The sequence below is a fragment of the Saccopteryx leptura genome, chromosome 4, assembly GCF_036850995.1.
Source record: "Saccopteryx leptura isolate mSacLep1 chromosome 4, mSacLep1_pri_phased_curated, whole genome shotgun sequence".
Lineage (NCBI taxonomy): Eukaryota > Metazoa > Chordata > Mammalia > Chiroptera > Emballonuridae > Saccopteryx > Saccopteryx leptura.
Genome location: NC_089506.1, coordinates 12,672,907 through 12,693,923, shown reverse-complemented (window position 1 = coordinate 12,693,923; position 21,017 = coordinate 12,672,907). Strand labels below are relative to the sequence as shown.

Below are 21,017 nucleotides of genomic sequence, written 5' to 3'. Positions count from 1 at the left end.
GTGTTACAACAAATGCGACTCTTTGATGTCATAATAAAGCCCACGAGAGCAGATACCACATTTTCTCAGTTGCGGGTGACAACTGCTCCCTGCTTCTCCTGTTCCTGTGTGAAGGAGTTCCCCTTGAATAAAGACCCAGGCATGGGAAACGGCCCCCTCGCTCCCACCCCTGAGCAGCAGTGACTTTTGTGGCTGGAGATTATGGGACAAGAAGGTAAGTGACCAAAGGTTACGCCAAAGGAACATGGAACAATTAGGGTTTTGTCTTATTCCAAAGCCTTAAACCTGTGACAGTCTACCTTTCAGAGCCCCTTATTTTGTTCTCCTTTTAAAGTGCTGCTTTTCCTGAGAAAACTTTTAACTCGAGACCAGGGGTCCCCAAACTTTTTACACTGGGGGCCAGTTCACTGTCCCTCAGACAGTTGGAGGGCCGGACTATAAAAAAAACTATGAAAAAATCCCTATGCACACTGCACATATCTTATTTTAAAGTAAAAAAACAAAACGGGAACAAATATAATATTTAAAATAAAGAACAAGTAAATTTAAATCAACAAACTGACCAGTATTTTAATGGGAACTATGGTCCTCTCACTGACCACCAATGAAAGAGGTGCCCCCTTCCAGAATGTGGCGGGGCTGGATAAATGGCCTCAGGGGGCCGCATGCGGCCCGCGGGCCGTAGTTTGGGGACCCCTGCTCTAGACCATTCAATGAACCCCATTTTATAAGTGTCATGGTCTTGTGATTTGTTTGTAAAGGGTCAATTTTTAAAGGAAGTATTTTTTTTTTAATTTCTTGAATCCCTCAATTTAAAAGCGTGTTTCCCCCCGTCTAGACATCTCCAAAGGGATACATTTTTGAAAACTTTACAAACCCATCCGTATTATCAATGGCGCCCTATTACTGAGCCCAGCCCTTTGCTAAGCTACAAGCTTCGTCGGCTCGTATCGGCGATGGAAGTGAGGCTTTGCGACCCCGCATCAGCCACTGATCTCTGAGTGTGCCTGTCAGAAGTCAGTTACTGTGGGGCTGTCTCAGGACATCATGAGTCAGGCTCGTTGGAACTTGCCATTTCTCCTCTCCGAGAGGACTTCTGCATTAGTAAAAACCTTGTGAAACAGTAAGTTAAACAGAAAGTTTCTGTACTTTTCATTTTCCTTCATCTTTTAACATGTTGATTGGGCATGTGCTCAATGCTCGGAAATGATTTAAGAAGGAAGATTTTGAGGAGATCCTAACCTGATCCACAGAGACATATTAAATCACCTAAGTAAAAGGTTAGTAGAACTTTGCTACTTAATTAAAGGAAACAAGTTAGCATCTAGTTACATGACATAAAGATGCCTTCCTACAAAGATTTAATAAGTATGATTTCTAAAATTTGAAGTCAAGATCTTTCATAGCCTGCAAGATCACAAAGGTGACGATCCTGCCATTAACAAGTGGACTGCTTCCCAGAGTATCTCATCTTTTGAAAACGGAATCATTCATGAAGCTGAAAACTGTGTAAATGAGCAAAGCGTGGCTAAAATTTGAAACCACACAATTAATTCCTCCCCAGAGAGATGAAGGGAACCGAACATCCAATTCTTCACAGAGAGAAAGTGCCCGTCTTATCAACAGGTGGATTTTCCTTGCATTCTTCCCAGGGTCGTTGCACCCTGCTTTTGTCTCAGACAAAGGACTCCAGCCTCCTTTTCAGGCCTCCCCATTCATGGAGCAAGTGCCAGCTGTTGGCTCTGGCATTTACTCCACTAGACAGAATCGACCTGGCAGTGAAAAGTCACTACCCAAGACCCTATTTGTGCCACAAGTATTCAGAACTGATTATTTAAAACTCAGACATCGTATCACATATATTTATCCTTGATCAGGTCTTCCTATACAAAGACTTCTAAACAGGAAGCCATATAGGTGAGTCAAATGAAAGCAGGCTTTAAATTTTTTAAGAGAATAAGGGAAACGAGGTCCTCAGCAAGAGCAGGCCCTGACTCCCCTGCGTGGTCCTGTATTCCGTGAACTGTGATGGTTGCAACCACATGCTAGTGGCCTGACCTCCCATAAAGCAGGGGGCGGGGGCTGGCGGAGCTCGCCGGACTGCGCAGGAGCCCGGCGGAAACCAGTCGGTATCGTTCTGAGGTGTTTTTATTCTTTGTTTATCCATTTAAAAGGCTTATAAATTTTTATGAGCTCTTTGCGAGGTAAATACAGCAGGGTGGCAAAGATGACAGCCCGACGAGCTCCGTCCAAAAGCCAGCTTGCATGCTTTCCATTTGTGACATGATGACCCAGGTCACCCACTCAGCCTCTCCCCCCTACCCCCCAACCCCGCGGAGTGATCCAGACAGCAATGGGAGACGCTGCCCTAACCCTTCCAGGGCACTAGGTTACTGTTTATGAATGTGATGGAACATTCTCTCACCACCCGGAAAAGCCCTGGAGAGCACCCACATCATGGGACCACAGAGGACCAGAGTGGGGACTCAGGGGTCGAGCTCGCGTGTCTCTGTCACACCAGCACTTTGATGTATTTGTTGCACAAACGGCCACCAACATGTCTAGAGCTTAGTATCTGTAACTACAGCCTCCCTTTAAGAGCTTTAAGTTTCAACCATCAAACCCATTATTCAGCAGATAATTTTGGAGCAGTCAAATATTATGTTCATTAATGAACAACTATAGAGGATCAATATTAGGATATAAACCGGCCAACTTCAAGAAATCTAATATGAACTAAACCTCCTGACCAAGCAAATCCGACACTCTTTCGGACCCCCTTTTCTATTAAAAAGACATCATAAACAAAGAATTCTACAAAGTAATCAATGCCAAAATAGTCTCTAAAAACGAACAAGTTTGCTTACCCCACATAAATGCACTTTAATATATCACTTATCTATCAATAGCTGTTGTCACTGATGCCGGCAATGAAAAGAAATGTTGACCCTAAGCAGAATGACTAACATGGAAGGCTCTCTCTTTTTTTTTAGAATACGCTTGAGATTCTATATGCAACACAGACACACGTGTTAAGTTATCTATTATATACACATGCACGCACAAAAGAATAAATAAAAACCGCTGTAAGAACTTCTTAACACGGTATAGTCAGTAATTAACGCAAACAGGAATGAAAACATTCTAGACTGCAGTCTTTTGGAGGCAGGAGCTCATAATCCCCAAAGATTCAGAAGCATTACCTCATTGCAGCCTTGAGACAAGCTGAGCATTCACTCTAGGTCTTACCCAGCATCCTCCGGTTCACACAAAGACAACAGAGGCGTGACCAATCACATCGTGGCTAGCAGGCACTGTTTCAAAGCCCTCTCCCAGTATTACCCATTGACATGCTGGCTAGCAGCCTGCTGAACTTGTCGTCATGGCAACACATCCCAGCTGCTCACCGAGGCTTGTTATATTACTTTTCCTTTTCACCACTCACTTAGCTAATTAAAAATTTAAGACCATGTTTTGCATGTTGGACGCACACTGAAACAATGCAGGGTCCTTTTTCTCTTTTCTCTCTCTCCTCTCTTTTTTTTTTTTCAATGGAGCTTTAAAAAATGCTGGGAAAACAGATTTGAAGGACACTCCCATGAAGTCCCAATATAACCAATCAATAGAGAGACTGCATGTAGCTCCAGCCAGATGGAATTTGTCGCTAAACCTAATCTGCAGCAAAGCAAAACCAAACCATGAACATCGCTCAAGATGTTCTTCCTGTTTTGAAAATACCTAAGCCAATCAGCAGAGATGATTTATGTTGACATATTCGCATTATTCCTGGTCGAAACGTTCTTTACATGTTTTTTATTTAAACACCCTTCTGATTTAAATCAGCTTTAACCCACGATTCCGCAACGCAAGCAGAGCAAATAAATAAAGCACAAGGAAAAAGATCCCATAAAAACTGCCAAGAGGGCAAGTGCAGAAAAGCAGGTCTGTGGACCCACCATATGTTTCAGATCTGACCACCAGAATGGACTGCTGCTGGGGCCGCTCTGCCGTCGAAACCCGCGGAAAGAAAATGCCAGCTTTTGTTTACCAAAGCCCAGCGAAGCCAATTAAAACCTCCCAGTCTGCTTCAGAGATGGTGGCTGCCTCACACATATCACCTTTTTTAAAATTCCCCTTATACCCCTAAGTTATACCTATCACTGGAGTGGATGGATACCAGAGGCATTCTTAAGATTCTAAGGTCAAAATAGCTCTGGGTTTTTTTGTTTGTTTGTTTTTTTGTTTTTTTTTTCCCACCAGCTTTCCACTTCGCCTATTTCACAGAGTAGAAAGAAAATTAAAATTTAAAACTATGTTCATTGTGAGGAAGCAGAGATAACAGACATCAAAGTGGTTTTGAAAACTCAAGTGCTAACAGTTCATGGGGAAAGTCTGTACCCATCTTAATTGAGAAAAATCAGGATACCAGAAACGGGCTCGGAGAGGCAGCTGGGCTTCCGCTTCCTCCAGGCAGGTCTCCTGGTTCTCCTACCTGAAGTCCTCCAGGACGGCCTGACTTACAGTGTTCAGTCCCCAAGCATGGTGCAAATACAGAGTTAGACCAGCAGGCCACCCTCTCTGCAGTGTCGCCAACACCTCTGAATGCTCAGGTCGATCACCAAACACCACCGGAAAGAAGTCCCGCCCCCCTGGGTAGGTGAGAAGCAGAAATGTCAAAGAAGTGTACAGAGTTCTTTTCTTTTTTTTTTTTTTTTTTTTGTATTTTTTTTTTTTTTTCTGAAGCTGGAAACGGGGAGAGACAGACAGACTCCCGCATGCGCCCGACCGGGATCCACCCGGCACGCCCACCAGGGGCGATGCTCTGCCCACCAGGGGGCAATGCTCTGCCCCTCCGGGGCGTAGCTCTGCCAGGACCAGAGCCACTCCAGCGCCTGGGGCAGAGGCCAAGGAGCCATCCCCAGCGCCCGGGCCATCTTTGCTCCAATGGAGCCTTGGCTGCCGGAGGGGAAGAGAGAGACAGAGAGGAAGGGGGGGGGGTGGAGAAGCAAATGGGCGCTTCTCCTATGTGCCCTGGCCGGGAATCGAACCCAGGTCCCCCGCACGCCAGGCCGACGCTCTACCGCTGAGCCAACTGGCCAGGGCCAGAAGTGTACAGAGTTCTAATCTGCCCGAGAGGTTAAGTGAGAAGCACGCTGGCCTGGGAAAGCGAAGGAGGGATGCAGGCAGGGCTCTACGGGGTGTGAAAGGTAAACAGCGTTTACTCTCTCCCCGTCTTCTCTCTTCGGGTCACCCACAGATGGAACATCGATGGTGAGGCGCCCCGGGGAAGCGTGGTAGACTGTAAACAGTACCACCCCTCCCAACTCCCACCGAAATGACAGCAAGAGGAAGCGAAGGAGAGAAAAGAAAGCCGAGGAACCATCGAATAAGTCTGGAAGCTGGAAAAGCAGACGGACGGGAGGGAGCTGAATGCAGAGTGGAGAAAGTTTCAAGTATACGGACACGAGGAAAAACGAGCCCCGGAGGGCTGTGTGGGTGCCGTGTCCTGAAACACTGATGTGCGCAGTGAGAGCGAGGGGCGTGTGGAAGACCCTGGTGAGCAGCAGAGCACAGCGCGCCCTGGGGGAAGGAGAACAAGCCGGTGAAGTCAGCGGGAGCCCAGTCCTGCCCACCGACAAGCTTTATTTTATTTATTTATTTATTTATTTATTTATTTATTTATTTATTTATTTATTTTTCTGAAGCTGGAAACGGGGAGAGACAGTCAGACAGACTCCCGCATGTGCCCGCCGGGGATCCACCTGGCACGCCCACCAGGGGGCGACGCTCTGCCCACCAGGGGGCGATGCTCTGCCCCTCCGGGGCGTCGCTCTGTTGCAACCAGAGCCACTCCAGCGCCTGGGGCAGAGGCCAAGGAGCCATCCCCAGCGCCCGGGCCATCTTTGCTCCAATGGAGCCTTGGCTGCGGGAGGGGAAGAGAGAGACAGAGAGGAAGGAGAGGGGGAGGGGTGGAGAAGCAGATGGGCGCTTCTCCTATGTGCCCTGGCCGGGAATCGAACCCAGGACTTCTGCACGCCAGGCCGACGCTCTACCACTGAGCCAACCGGCCAGGGCCCGACAAGCTTTAGAAGCAGTGCTACCCCAACAGCAACGAGCCCACCCAGCCGTCGTGATCTTGGGTTCTAAATACTATTCCCCACGGAAAGAAAAGGATTCGTTAGAGAAATTATGGATTCCAGGTCTGATGCAGGAAAAGGACACGTGAACCAGTGACATCCCTTTGTGCCAGAAAGCAAGAAAAGGCTCAAAACCTGGTGAGACCCGGCTGAAGGGGATTCCATGGCCGAAGCAGGAACAAACAGACCATCAAACAGCATGTATACAAAACACTGGGACACACTGACTGAAAAGGAATCCGTGTGTACAATACATTGTGGTACAAACACAAACAAAAATACAGGGGCTGCAGAACAGGGTAGTGCTTTTTTTTCACCAATGAATGCCAATTTATAACCTTAGATGAGGTTATAGAACTAGATTGGCATTTGTAACCACCATTGCAATAAAAGCGATTCAAGCAAGCATTACTGAAGTATGATAAAATATAGGGTAAAGATTATTGGAAAACAAGCTATTCATACAGTCTCAAAATATCAACACACAGATCACTTTGTAATTACAAAAGGGTAAAGACAATGCCACCATCATAACCAAACAACCAAACTTAACCTCAGCAATGAGTCAAAGAAAGAGCCACCCTAGCCCTCCTAATGTAACACACTGAATAAAACACAACATAACCTATGGAGCATTCCTCCCCACCCCCAAATATTCCATCTGAATCTAATCAGGAAGAAATAACCAGAAAAACTTCAAATTGAGGAATATTGTTAAAAAGATTTTATTTATTCATTTTGGGGAGGGGAGGGGAGGAGACGGGAGGGGAGGGGAGGGGAGGAGAGGGGAAGAAGTAGGAAGCATCAACTCCCGTATGTGCCTTGACTAGGGAAGCCAGGGTTTCGAACTGGCGACCTCAGTGTTCCAGGTCAACACTTTATCCACTGTGCCACCACAGGTCAGGCAAATTGAGGAATATTCTGCAAAATAGCAGGCCTGTAATGTTTAAGGCTAACATCATAAATGACAAAAAGGAGCTGGGAAACTTCCGGCTTAAAGGAGACTGAAGACACGCAACACGTGATGCTTGATGAGAGCTTGGAATTTTGCAGTAAGAATTTAAAAAGCAGGGCATTATTGGGATGATTATATGGGGTATTATTGGGATAACAGAAAAAACTTAAATATGAACTGTATACTAGATAATAACATTATATCAATGTTGAACTTTCTGAATTTGGTGATTGTACTTTCATTATATAAAGAATATCCTGTTCCTGGGAAATGTACCCCTAGAGGTGAAGTCTCCTGAGGTGCACCTACTCTCAAGTGGTACAGAAGATAGACACTTGATGGATGGAGGGATGGATGGATGGAGGGATGGATGGATGGAACAAATGTAGCAAAACGTTATATGTGTCTAGGTGAAGCATACACCGATGCTCATTTATTTTATAACTTGTATGTTATAAGAAAGAAATTAAAAGCTGGAGAGGGGAAGAACTCTGGAAAGTCTCGAGAATGAAGTTCTTGCTAAAGGTCAGGTATGGAACAGACCGAAGGAGGGTTGTTGTTTAAAAACTTCCTAAGAAGAACGAAGGCACTCACTCAGTCCCGCGCCTCTCAGACAGCTACCTCTCAACCCAGGCAGACAGCAGAAATTTTACATTCCAGAGAGGTCACACCAGACAGTGTGCCAGACCTGGCCGGGTAGTCAGTTGGTAGAACATTATCCCGATACGCCTAGGTTGTGGGTTTGATCCCTGGTCAGGGCACATACAAGAGTCAACCAATGAATGCGTGAATAAGCGGAACAATAAATCAATGTTTCTCTCTCCCTCCCTCCATTTCTCTCTCCAAAATCAATAAACTAAAAAGAGAGAGACCGCTTTTGGACCCCAAGCATAGCTATGGGAGGTAATCAGATTTTGAATAAAATGGCAGTATGTGAAAAGTTGCATACCTTGCTCGGATCCTGGAATACTTGCAGTACTCTCTCCTGGGCAAACTGGCTGCTGGAGGAGAAAGACCCTCTGTCACCACCCCCCTCCAGACCTCCCTGCAGGAAGGCCCGACTGGGGACAGGCTCTATCTCACACAGAACTGCCAAGCTGCATTTTAGCACCTCTAGAGATCAAAACAACAACTAGGAAAGGTATTTTAAAGAAACCTATACGAGGCACAGAGCAGAAGGACCCTCCCCAAGCCCTTAGAATTAATATACCCCCGGAAGCTGCTGAGATGTGACCTCACGCCAGAAGGGAGTGAACCAGGAATACAAAGACATGGAGCCTAGAAAACAGCGGGTCCCACCTAGGAGTGGCGAGAAAGACCCCCAGGCAGCAGCAATTGGCCAGCCTAGAAAGCGGAGTCCAGATCGGAGGGTGCTCCCGAAGGAAATTCTCCAAGAAAGCAGGAAAATGGATCGACTATTTGAAATAATAGACCACTCAGAAAAAAAAAAATCAATACTGGTGAGTATATGGCACACCTGATGAAGCATTTGAAGACAAAAAAATTAAAGACAGATATAAAAATCTATAAAAAAGATAGCCATTCACTCCAGGTAAAACAGACAGCTGTGTGAGAAAGTAAATATACTCATACTACTTGGTCCTTTAAAAACTAAAAGTTAGACAGTCATCTTACTATGAACACTGATTATTGATTTATCTTTCAATTCTTATATAACTACATTCAGAGAATAAGGTGAGGGAAGGTGAGTCAAGCGAAATCTTCATCTGCCCTGCCAGGAAGACAAAAGATAAAATCCACAATTAATAAAGCAAGCTACCGCACTGCGAGCACACTATTTAGAAACTACACAAATTCCAAAGAAACCACTAAAACAGTCTTAAAGGATTGGCCCCAGGAAGTGGGAATCAGAAATGGTAAGAGACAGAAGGCAACAGGTGACTGGCATTTTTCAATGCACTAGATAGGAGAAAGTGTGTGTGTGTGTGTGTGTGTGTGTGTGTGTGTGTGTGTGTACTTGCTATAATAGGTGTATTCTTTTATTTCATTTAAAACAATTATTGAATTTGTTGGCATGACACTGGTTAATAAAATTACACAGGTGTCAGGTGCCCAATTCTACAACACATCATCTGTACACTGTACTGTGTGGTCACCTCCCCAAGCCAAGACTCCCTCCATCACCATCTGTCCCTTCATCCCCTCCTGAAATGCCCGCACTGTTGTCTCTGCCTGTAACATTTTTCTTTGCTTAATTCCTTCACCTTTTTCGCCTAGCTTTCCCCACCCCCATCTCCCCTGACAGCTGTCAGTCTGTTCTTCAAGTATCGACACAATTACCTTTGCAAAAGTAAAAATGAACAAAACTATGGTGAATAGCATAGACTTGGGAAGGCAGAAATCAATCCGTTAGCCATACCTTTCCTGAGCCCCTCCTATGGGCCCAGCACGTACTATTACTTCTTGTGACTTTGGGCAAGTTTCTAACCTCCCAGTGTCTGTTTCCTCATCTGCAAAAGGGGTATAATAATAATACATACATACCTCGTTAATAGCATGTGGCACAGATAAAATGCTCATTCAAACAAACTATTATTCAAACTATTATGAGTGGGGCCCCGGGCTTGTCACTATGGAACAGCCCCTGCCCCCCTGGACCTCCACGAAAGTCAGCAATTAAATAGGCAATCACAATGCAAGGCCATGAATGGTGAAGGCTTACGGGTCTGAGAGATAAATCTGCGTACCTCACATCCCCTGCGTGAAAGATCAGCATTTCCAAATTAGGCTTCAGAAAACACTCAACCCAGCAAATATTTCTTAGAAAAAAGTTCTGTGGTCAAGTCAGCCTAGGAAACTATGAGTTATACATCTTTTGGAAGACTGACCACTCACATTAGCATTACTTATCGCTCTTAGCTTCCAATGGTTTACCTTTGTTTAACCCAGTCTTTCCCAAACAAATCTGACCATGGAACTCTTTTTCTATTCCAGGGGCCTGAGGGCTATGAAGCTGGTCCCTCCACTGTCCCCGCTGGGAGCCACAGCCATAGACAAACAGTCCGGGTGGAGAAACCTCTGCTCTGCTCCTCCTAGTTCGTTTATTCCCTTTTCAATAACCCCAGTTATTTTTGGCCATTTTAAAAGTTACCAGATTTCTGAAGCAGTGAAAGTATTATTTCATAGAAACTCCCCTCACTCAACGACTTCTGTGAAAAGAAAGCTAATGGGTTGACGAGATCTGTGTCAACTTCTGAACATGATCATCCAGTTGACTTCGAATCATTCAGAACCAAGGAGAAACGCTCCAAGGACGATTCTAGAACCAAGGTAAAATCAGCAATCAATCCTTCACTCTCGTGTTTAGAAGAACAGCATGAATCATGGGTTATCTGTGACCGGGGATGTGTTGTGGCTTTTAAAGTACATAGCATAATGATTCTGTATCACGAGACCTCCGTTAAAACGCCTTTAAAAAAAAAGAGAAAAGAAAAAGTGCGCGTGGGTTCTGCAGCGACTTCCTGGTTTGGGATAGGCATGGCGTGGATTACTTCACCCTCCCTTGCTTCCCCTGCCTTTTGAGAAAACTCTATCCTGCAGTTTTCTGGGAAAGAGCGGCCAGAGAGCCAGTGTCATTGATTCCCCCAGAAAACAAAACCGTTTTAATGTGTAGAAAGGAAAAGCATTCTAGGAGAAGCCCTGGACAGTCGATCACGGACTTTCTAAAAACTGGACACGAGGCCATCTCCTCCGAAGCCCTGAGGAAGCATCCGTGGAGGGCGGCACGGTGACTTCGTGCCCCGTCGTCTGGTTCCTCGGTCCTGCCTGTCACCCAGACTCCTTCTCCCCCCAAGAAGGGAAGACGACGTCTAAAGGGCCTCACTGTGGTCAGGTCACACCCTTGAGTAAAGCCTTTCAATGACCGCCCTTCGTGTTTCTTCCCTAAAACTACCACTTAGGGCACCTGCACCCGGGCACCAGCCAGCACGTCCATCAGGCAGGGTTCTGAGCTGCTGGAATCCGGCCTCCCTGGGCTCCCCACGTGCTCCCCACCTACCTGTCTGGGGTTCCCCAGGACACTCAGAGCTCCTCGGGGGACTAGGTCTCAATCACAGTCACAACCCACCCAGTCCTGCCCACTTCTGTCTCCTCCGTAGGATCATGAGTAAACTCAAACCCAGGTGGGTCCCTCGCCGGATGGAGGACGGCCCGGGATTCCCTGGGGCCCACCGCTGGCTCTCCAGCCTCGCTGCCTCCTCAGGGGCCTCAGCCACACCTGCCTCCCCCACTTTCCACAGCCCCGCACTCCCAGCCCTGTGCGGAGGTCAGCTGCCCTTCTGCATTTCCTAACAGCCTGTCTAGTTTCCTTCATGTCTGACTCAGTCCCTCTCTCTCTTTCTCCCATAAACCGTGGGTCCATAAAGGACATGCGCTCGGCCACCGTCTAGCCACAGTCAGTCACCAGAGGGTACTGAGTATATGAGTGAATTTATTTTTAAGCATCTTAATAGACCTGGAAAAATTCAAACAAAAAGAGATTCAGGCCTGACCTGTGGTGGCGTAGTGGATAAAGCGACGACCTGGAAATGCTGAGGTCGCCAGTTCGAAACCCTGGTCAAGGCACATATGGGAGTTGATGCTTCCTGCTCCTCCCTCCCTTCTCTCTCTGTCTCTCTCCTCTCTCTCTCTCTTTCCCTCTCTCTCTCCTTTCTAAAATGAATAAATAAATAAATTAATTAAAAAAAAAAGAGAGATTCAGTGTTAGGTACCCTTCTATGACACGGCAGGCAGCGTAGTCCCGCAGATGGAGTGCAGTTAGCACAGCCGCCAAATAAATTAAACCGCTGCACGGCGGTGAAAAGAGCACGCCTAGTGGCGATGTCATGACTCGTCACTCGAGTTATGAACTATCATCGGGACACCGTAGACCCCTCAGAGGGACACTAGGTGAGAAAAGGGGCAGCGGGGACACGACCCTAGGAGCAACATAAATGCTGAGTAAAACGAAAGCACAGAGTGTAATGTATAATTTGGCTAAACTTCTAAATTTCTAAGTCCTATAGCCTGAAACAACAACAAGAACTCAATAAAGAAACATGACTTAAATATAAAAATATTTCGTGAAAATCTAGAAGGTACTGAAACTAAAATTAAGGAATTATATAGCAAGTCACAACTCAAAATTGTGAGGACCGTAACTGTAGCTATTTATTTATTTATTTAGTGAGAGAGAGAAAGAAGACAAGAAGGCAGAAAGATAAGAAGCCTCAGCTTGTTGCGGCACCTTAGTTGTTCATTGATTTCATTGATTGTTTTCTCTCATATGTGCCTTGACCGTGGGCTCCAGCTGAGCCAGTGACCCCCTTGCTCAAGCCAGCGACCATGATCCCATGCTCAAGCCAGTGATCCCACACTCAAGCCGGTGACCCCACACTCAAGTCAGTGACCCCGCTCGCAAGCCGGCAACCTCGGGGTATGGAACCTGGGTCCTCAGCATCCCGGGTCGATGTTCTATCCACTGCTCCACCGCCCGGTCAGGCCACTGCAGCTTCTTGAAATGAAAACTAGAGGAGAATGGAAGTAAGCGATAGTGTCTACCGCCCACGCAGACACAATGAACACTGTGACCCGAACACGTGTTTAGTAAATGGGCTCCTGAGTTTTTACAACTTGAGACCGCTTCTGAGCCCTCCTCACGGTTCTCCCTCTTCCCTGGGGCCCGACCTTTTGGTCTGGTTGGTGGCTGTACACACTGCTTCACTCCGGCCGGCTATGACACCAATCCCTTCCATTTCCCCACTAGGACATTCAAACAATTATCGAAACTGTCATGCCGCAGTGGCGTGGAACTTGAGTTGGCAGATATCACTTGCGTTATTTTTCACATGCCCTCTGAGGATTAGGACTTTGTTCCTGCAGCGCGGACAAGCTGGGAGGGAGGAGCAAGCACCCGAGATTTGGGGAGCAGCGCGGAAGGCCCAGGGACAGTCCTGCCCACGTTCTCTCATTTCATCACAGTGGTCACCCCGAAACGTAGGTCTCATTATCTCGATTTTCAGAATGAAGCATTCACGGTTTAACAACTTGTCCCAGAGGCTACAATGTCCCTAGGGAAAAGCACCTGGGTTCCTGCCTCATAATGATTACTCCCCAAACTGGGTGTTGAACTGACTGGCTAACGTGGAGCCAAATTGGAAAACACATAACCTGCCAATTTTGAAGCACTACATACATATCCGTTTAAGGACACATAAGAAACGTGCAACCTAAAAACAGTCTACGTTTCGGCTTCTGCTTCTGAAAGGAGATAAGGCCCCACAATGCTTGTTCAACATCACCTCTGTGTAACCCACCCCGAAAAAGAAATGTAAGCTTGTTACAGCAGAGCCTGGTTATAACAACTTAGGATTGCACAGAATCAAGTCAAAAGCCAGGTAATGATGCTACAATACATCAGCCGCTATAACATCAGTATGTACACAACGGTGCTGAGACCCACGAGAGGGAACACTCAACTCTGCTGGGAAGAACCCTTAAAAAAAAAAACAAAAAAAAACCCGCCACAGAAAGGCTACCGACCGAGGAGTCTTCAGGAAGGAGCAAAAGGAAAGAGGCATTTCACGCAAAGAGCGTGTGCGGCTACAGAAACGGAGTAAGCAGCTGTGACTGGACTTCACCCTCACAACAAGCCACGGAGGGGGGGCTATTATCTATTCACTCTTGACAGACCGGGAAACAGCAGCACAAAGAAATCAAATACTATATACAGGGGTCCTCAGGTTACGACAGTCTCGGCATAGGCGTTTCGAGTTTACCACACTCACTCCCATAGAAACTTAGAAACAGTGAGAGTGAGTGTTTCGGCTTACGCCGTGAGCGCCCTGGTCTCTTGACACTCACTTGTTGTCATTATTTCTGTTACTGCAGTACAGTGTACGGGACAGTCTATTGATGTCATTTTCCTTTTTATGTAGTTCAGCTGTGTTTTTGTGTTCTGGATTAGGATTTTACAACTGTGTTAGTATATAGGTAAGAGACTTAGGTTAGAGTGTTTTCGACTCCGACTTACACCAAAATTCAAGCCAGCAACCCAGAGGGTTATGTTACTGTCTCGCAGGAACGGAACTAGCTAGACAGGGGCTGTCATCTGAGGACCCCCTGGACAGCCTGTGGGCAGTGGAGTTCTGTGTCTAACCAGAGAGCTGAGACAACAGGGCGTGTTCTGGGATGTGGACTATACAAGGTGCAAAAGAGCAGCCGGACTCGCTAACGAACCAACCCGCCAGTGGACGCTGAGACCAGCGTGGCACCTGGCACATACCCTCAATCCTCACAACAAAAATCTCTGAAGGAGCTATTCCTCCAACAGTCATGTTACCATGAGGAAGCTAAGGCTAAGAAAAGGGTATGAAATTTGCCTGAGGTCACCCAGCAAATACACCCGGATTCAGGACTTGAAATCAAGTCAGTCTAATGAGAGAGCCTATGATTTCTAACCACTTAGTTATCCTACCATTTTCTTAAAACACCCGAGAGGTCATATCATACAATTAAAACATGTTTGTTACCTCAAATTCAGCCAATACCTGGTCTGGGTTTTAGAACAAGACCAGTTATACCTTAGGAAACATTACTGCTTTCCTACCAAAATCATCTACCCCAAGTGCTCATTTACATAGAAAATATTTTAAATTGTTCCATTATAAACCTCCCCCCCTCCCCCCAAACAGCAACTGTAGTCAGGAGGGAGCTACGCAGCCACACTCAATATGTATTATTCAGGTTTAGAACACTAAGCGTTTCCATGACTGAAGTTTTTTAAAGAGCTTAAAGAAATGCCTTCTACGAGAGGATCAGATGACTGCAGTTCTTAGCGGAGGCGTGGGAAGGATATGTCCTGGCCAAACGAACCAGGGAGGAAAGAATGGACTCCTGAATGAGGACAAGAGGTCGTGTCCAAGTCTAAGGACCCACGTTAGCGTGTCCATCAGTCACCACGGAAGCGGGGCAGGGGGGGGGGCTTTGACTTCAGGGATGTAGCACAGCTTTGCTGTTCTGTGTGACATGGTTTCTCTCAATCCTCTGCGACATTCATACACCCCCCGCTCCCGGGGAAAACCAAACCTTCTTTGTTTTTGGAAAATGTTTTCTCCCGAGCAACGCAACGGGTCCCGTGTTGAATGCAGGCCCTTCCGCCCACCCGGCACCTTGGGCCCATGAGAACCCACTGGAGCACCACTGACTTCTGCTCAAAATACAGATGCAACCTGGAAATGACCCATAAAATCTAAAGGATAAACTTACTTTTATTGTTCTAAAGAAACAAGCCATTCTAATTCGTAAGTCAGGCTGCTTTTGCTTCCTCGCCCACGAATGGCGGGCCTATCCCAGCTCTCTCCTCAGAGAACGCCTTCCGTCTCGTCTCTCCCCCCTCCGTCCCCCAAATTCTGCAAACAGGATTCGCTCGTGTTTTCCCCTTTTGGAACTACAACAAATTAAAGTATTTTTTTAATAATAAAAAACAACAACTTAAAAATACAATAGAAATTTTTTAAAATAACAAATACCTGCAGAGACACCACCCCAAATAGGCAACTGTTGAAATGTTGTCATAATCTTCTCTACAGAGGGAACGACAACTTTCCAGTAAAGGTGATGCAGTCACTATCTCCATACTTAGAGGAAACCAGGCTCATGAACTTGATGTCAATCTTTCCGGTACATTGGTAACACTTTTATTTCTATGAATGAGCGCGCAAATGATGTCTGGCGTTTTTAAGTGCAGAACAAAAGATTTAACTAAATCGTATTATACTGTATGTTGTTCTGCAACTGTGGCTGTCTTCTCCGTTGACGTGCTCAGTATCTAGTACAAGGTCTGGACGTGGTTGATGTTAGATAAATATTTGTTGAATGAATGAAAGATAAGTTTATAATAGAGCAGTGCAGTCATTTGCTGAGTAAACAAATTCTCCCAAACATTCTTTACTAGCAGACATCTTGGTGCTCAAATGCAAATAAAGAAGGGCTTTTTTCACCCGTTTTACATGCATGCTCAAGAGGCTCAACATCACTAATCATTAGGCAAATGCAGACCAAAAGCACAAGGAGGTATCACCTCACACCTGCCAGAATGGGAAGGCAAGCGATAAGAAGTGTTGGTGAGGAGGTGATGGGAAAGAACCCTCCTGCACCGCTGGTGGAATGTGGTGCGGCCACTGTGGAAAGCAGTATAGAAACTCCTCACAAAATCAAAACTAAAACGTCTATATGAGCCAGCAACTCCGCTTCTGAATATTTATCTGAAGAAAATAAAAACACTAATTAAAAATGATATCTGTGCCCTGGCCGGTAGCACAGTAGATAGAGCATCATCCTGGACTGCCAAGGTCACCAGTTGGATCCTGGGATCTCTGGCTCAATCCCGAGGGCACTAGTTCAGCACTGAGGGCATCAGTTTGAGCCCTGGTCAGGACACAGATGAGAAGCAATCAATGGGTGTACAATGAAATGGAACGAGTTCCTGCTTCTTCTCTCTCTCTCTCTCTCTCTTCTTCCCCCCACCTCCTTCCTCTATCTCCAAAAAATATTACAAAAATAAAAAGGACACCTGTACTCCATGTTCACGGCAACATAATTTATAATAATCGAGATATGAAAACAGCCTAAGTAGTCCATCAGTGAATGAATGAATAATGTAACATATATATACATATATATACATACATATATATACACACATACATATATTGATACATATACACACACATATATATACATACATATATATACATATATATATATATATATCAGCCATCAAAAATAATTAAATCTTGCCATTTGTGACAACATAGATGGACCTTGAGGGCATTATGCTAAGGGAAATAAGTCACAAAGACAAATACATATGATTTCACTTATCTGTGACATCTGAAAAACAAAATCAAACTCAAAGATACAGAGAACAGAGGCAGGGGAGTAGGGGTGGACAAAATGGTTGATGGGAGTCAAACTTCCAGTTATAAAATAAATGTCATTAAGGAAGTCATAGACAGCATGGCGACTACAATTAATAATACTCATTGACTATTTGAAAGTGGCTAAGAGAGTAAGTCTTCAAAAAAAATTTTTTTAATTTATTTATTCATTTTAGAGAAGAGAGAGGAAAGAGAGAGAGAGAACGGGGGAGGAGCAGGAAGCATCAACTCCCATATGTACCTTGACCAGTCAAGCCCAGGGTTTTGAACCGGCAACCTCAGCATTCCAAGTCGACGCTTTATCCACTGTGCCGCCACAGGTCAGGCTAAGAAAGTAAGTCTTAAAAGTTCTCATCACAAGAAAAAGAACTGTCAGCATGTGTGGTGATGGGTGTTAACTACTTGCAGTGATCATTTTGCAATATACACCCATAGCGACTTGTGTTGTACACCTGAAACTAATATAATGTTAATGTCAATTATATCATGATATAAATAAATTTTTAAAATTAGAAAAATAAATGCATGTTCAATAACTCCCTGATGAGGAATGAGATCATCTTAACTGAGTGTTCACCAGAGTTTGGGGGACTCACAGATCAGTGCCACGGGAACGAGTCAGGTACGTGAGCATGCGAGATGGCCTGTAGGTGGGAGCGGGGGCAGACAGTGCCTGTCTTCATTATGAACTATCTGGCCAACACTTGACAACAGGGATGAACTAACAAATAACTACTACTTTTTCTTGGTGTAGTAGTGTCAACTATTCTCTGATGTCTTCCCCAACTTCCTAGGAAGGTTTAGTTCTGTCCTCTTTCCGCCCGTCTATGCTATTAGAGCACTGACGACACTGCCATGTAATTGTTTGGGACACACGTCTGTCTTCTGTCCCCCAAGCCATGGGTTTCTCAGAAGGAGCGTGAGCGCTGACATCTTTGAGTTACAACCTAGCTCGATGCTCAGTATTAGCTACAGTGGCGTGAATCTCCTGGGTAGATTTTTACAATATCATAAAACTCAAGAATGATTCTGCTCTTCCATTTCTTTCCTCAGATGTTTTAAATTCTTGATTGCTTTATTTCTCTACATGTTTATTTTTAAAACATGTTTAACATGAAGAATTCTAAGTATTCAAAAGCTGAAAGAACAGTCAGTCCACTGAACGCCCCTATGCCCACTGCCCAGCTTTGATAATGAACATATTCCATCCCCCTTTACAGTAACCGAAGCTGGAAATCAGAGCTGATACACTGCGGTACAATTTAGTCAAGAAAAATTACACAAACTCACATGCAAAGAAGAATCCTTGGCCCCTACATCAAAAAGAGGTTTTCAGCTAAAATAAAATACTTTAAATCTCAAATAAAAAAAAAAAATTAAAAAGACTCCCTTCTTTGGCTAAGTTTATCAACTGAACAACCAGCTACTGGTCCTGTTCCTGAAGACCGTTCCTGGATTATCAAATTTGCAAACACAGGGTCATTGTCACATAACAGCCTATATGAACAATTAATGCCAGTTAAACGATTACATGTATTTAATGATGAAGGATCATTGCTCTCTTTCAGCCTACACTCTCATTTGGAATAGTGAGTCTTATTAAATCTGGACTCGCAGTTTCTTTCACATGCCATTCTGAAAGCTGACCGCACTGTAGATGCTTTTTCTAGCAGTGTTGCTCAAAGTTCTAACTCACTACAGCCAGACTTGAAACCCCAAACCCAGAAATCAGATAAACTGATAAATAATGCTTATCAAAATACAAAGAAAGAGGTCTATTTCTTTATGAAATGAAAATATATGACTAGAATAGTAACGATTACTAATTTCAGGTCCATAAGAACTGCTTTCAACAGTTAACTATTAAAACCAGATAGAAGGTGATGGAAGACAATTTGACTTTGGGTGAGGGGTATGCAACATAATCAAATATCACAACCTGGAGATGTTTTCTCTGAACATATATACCCTGATTTATCAATATCACCCCATTAAAATTAATTTTAAAAATCATTAAAAAAATGTTAACTATTTATGCCTGACCAGTGGTGGCACAGTAGATATAGAGCGTCGACGTGGGACACTGAGGACCCAGGTTCGAAACCTCAAGGTCACTGGCTTGAGTGCACCTCATCTGGCTTGGGGTCGCCAGCTTGAGCGCAGGATCATCAAAATGATCCCAGGGTCACTGGCTTGAGCCCAAAGGTCGCTGGCTTGAGCCCAAGGTACCTGGCTCGGCTAGAGCACATATAAGAAGCAATCAATGAACTAAAGTGACGCAACTATGAGTGATACTTCTCATCTCTCTCTCTTCCTGTTTCTCTCTCACTTCAAAAAAAAAAAAAAAAAAAAAAGTTGCCTAACCAGGCGGTGGCGCAGTAGGTAGAGCATTGGACTGGGATGTGGAGGACCCAGGTTCAAGACCCCAAGGTCGCCAGCTTGAGTGTGAGCTCATCTGGTTTGAGCAAGGCTCACCAACTTGAGCCCAAGGTTGCTGGCTCGAGCAAGGGGTCACTCGGTCTGCTGTAGCCCCCTGGTCAAGGCACATATGAAAAATCAATCAATGAACAACTAAGGAACTGCAATGAAAAATTGATGTTTCTCATCTTTCTCCCTTTCTGTCTGTCTGTCCCTCTCTCTGTCTCTCCCACAAGGAAAAAATAAAAGGTTAACTATTTAAAAAGTGCTTTTTAAAAATCACACAATAGAGAAAATCCTTGTAACTGTCATCTGTCCCTCCATGTGAAGCCATACTAGCCCTGCAGTTCTAAGAGGTCCTGACTACCATTTTTCTCAATGGGAAACAGTGCTTGGCCCATAGTGTACAAATATGTGTTCCTCCTCCCCTCTTTTTGGAGGGCCTGCAAAGTCAATCTACGCATGTAAATTATGCAATCGTTTGTTGTCGTTATTTTTTTAAGAAAAGGAGAAATATAATTGAAGGGGAGTTAGAGGACCAGAAAAGTGTGTGATAGGTTATAAAAATGAAATGTGAAGTGTTGATTAACTATGTCACAGAAATGGGCTCAGAGGAACCAGAAGCCTTTTGGTGATCCTTCACTCAGATCCAACAACCCGAATCTGGTCCTATGGAGTGCGTCTTGAGTGTTGAACTCAGCAAATGGTGTTCAACAATTACCACCCTTTTTGTTTTTTGTTTACGTTTTGTGGTTTGTTTTTGTTTTTTTAAAGCAGGGGGCTTTGCAAATATGTATACCACAAATAGGTGAGAAACGTGTTTTATAGCTGTCTGAACTGAAAGGAAGTTAGCTGGCCGATCAATCAATAGTAAATTGGATTGTGCCTTTGTTGACATGTCTACTCCCAGTGTCCAAGTGTATTTAACTGTTGGTGCTGATCTGTTAACATCAAAATTAAATTGAGTTGAGCCAAAATCAGAGTCTTCTGCTGTTTACACATTAGGCATGAAGGCTAATTACTGACTAATCCTTGAGGGTTTTTAACACTTCTGATGTATGAAATATCCCTGAGGACCATACATATTTTTTAATGGGTTGAGGACAGATCCTTCCACACATGTGCAACCTAATAACTGAAGCGCCAACGTTGTTGCCAGGCATAACGGTGAGACACATGTCGACGAGGGAACTACTGCCTCGTTAGAGAGAGGTCTTTCTCTCTCTCTCTCTCTGTCTCTCTCTCTCTCTCTCTCTCTCGCCAAAGTTGACAATAAAATATTCATGATCTATTGATTTGTTTTATCTTCCATGTTCCTTCTAGTGGGGCTTTTTAATGCATAAAACATAAACTTAATAATACTGATTCCGTTTGCTGAGGACTCAGTACGTGCCAGGCACTGCGCTAAGTACTTCAAGCACGTCACGCGCTCCCCGTCTGGCTCATCACCACGTGCTCAGGAGACTCAGCAGGTGCAGGTCCCCGAGACACCATCACTGGGGTGCCAGGAAATATTTTTTTGAATCAATGAAAGAACTGACCAGAACCAGAAGGCTGGGTGAGACCGAA

The 21,017-nt window shown here is 44.8% G+C and overlaps 1 protein-coding gene across 9 annotated transcripts in view; it reads right to left on the bottom strand.

Moving 5' to 3' along the window:
- Positions 1-21,017, bottom strand: part of STOX2 (storkhead box 2) — a 222,565-nt gene that overhangs the window by 60,879 nt on the left and 140,669 nt on the right. The window contains exon 1 of one of the 9 annotated variants that reach the window (XM_066380154.1): positions 3,204-3,225. The exons of the other annotated variants lie outside the window; for them this stretch is intronic. The gene's annotated coding sequence lies outside the window, so the exon portion shown is untranslated. Of the gene's footprint in view, positions 1-3,203; positions 3,226-21,017 lie in introns of those variants that run through there. 9 annotated transcript variants of the gene reach the window in all.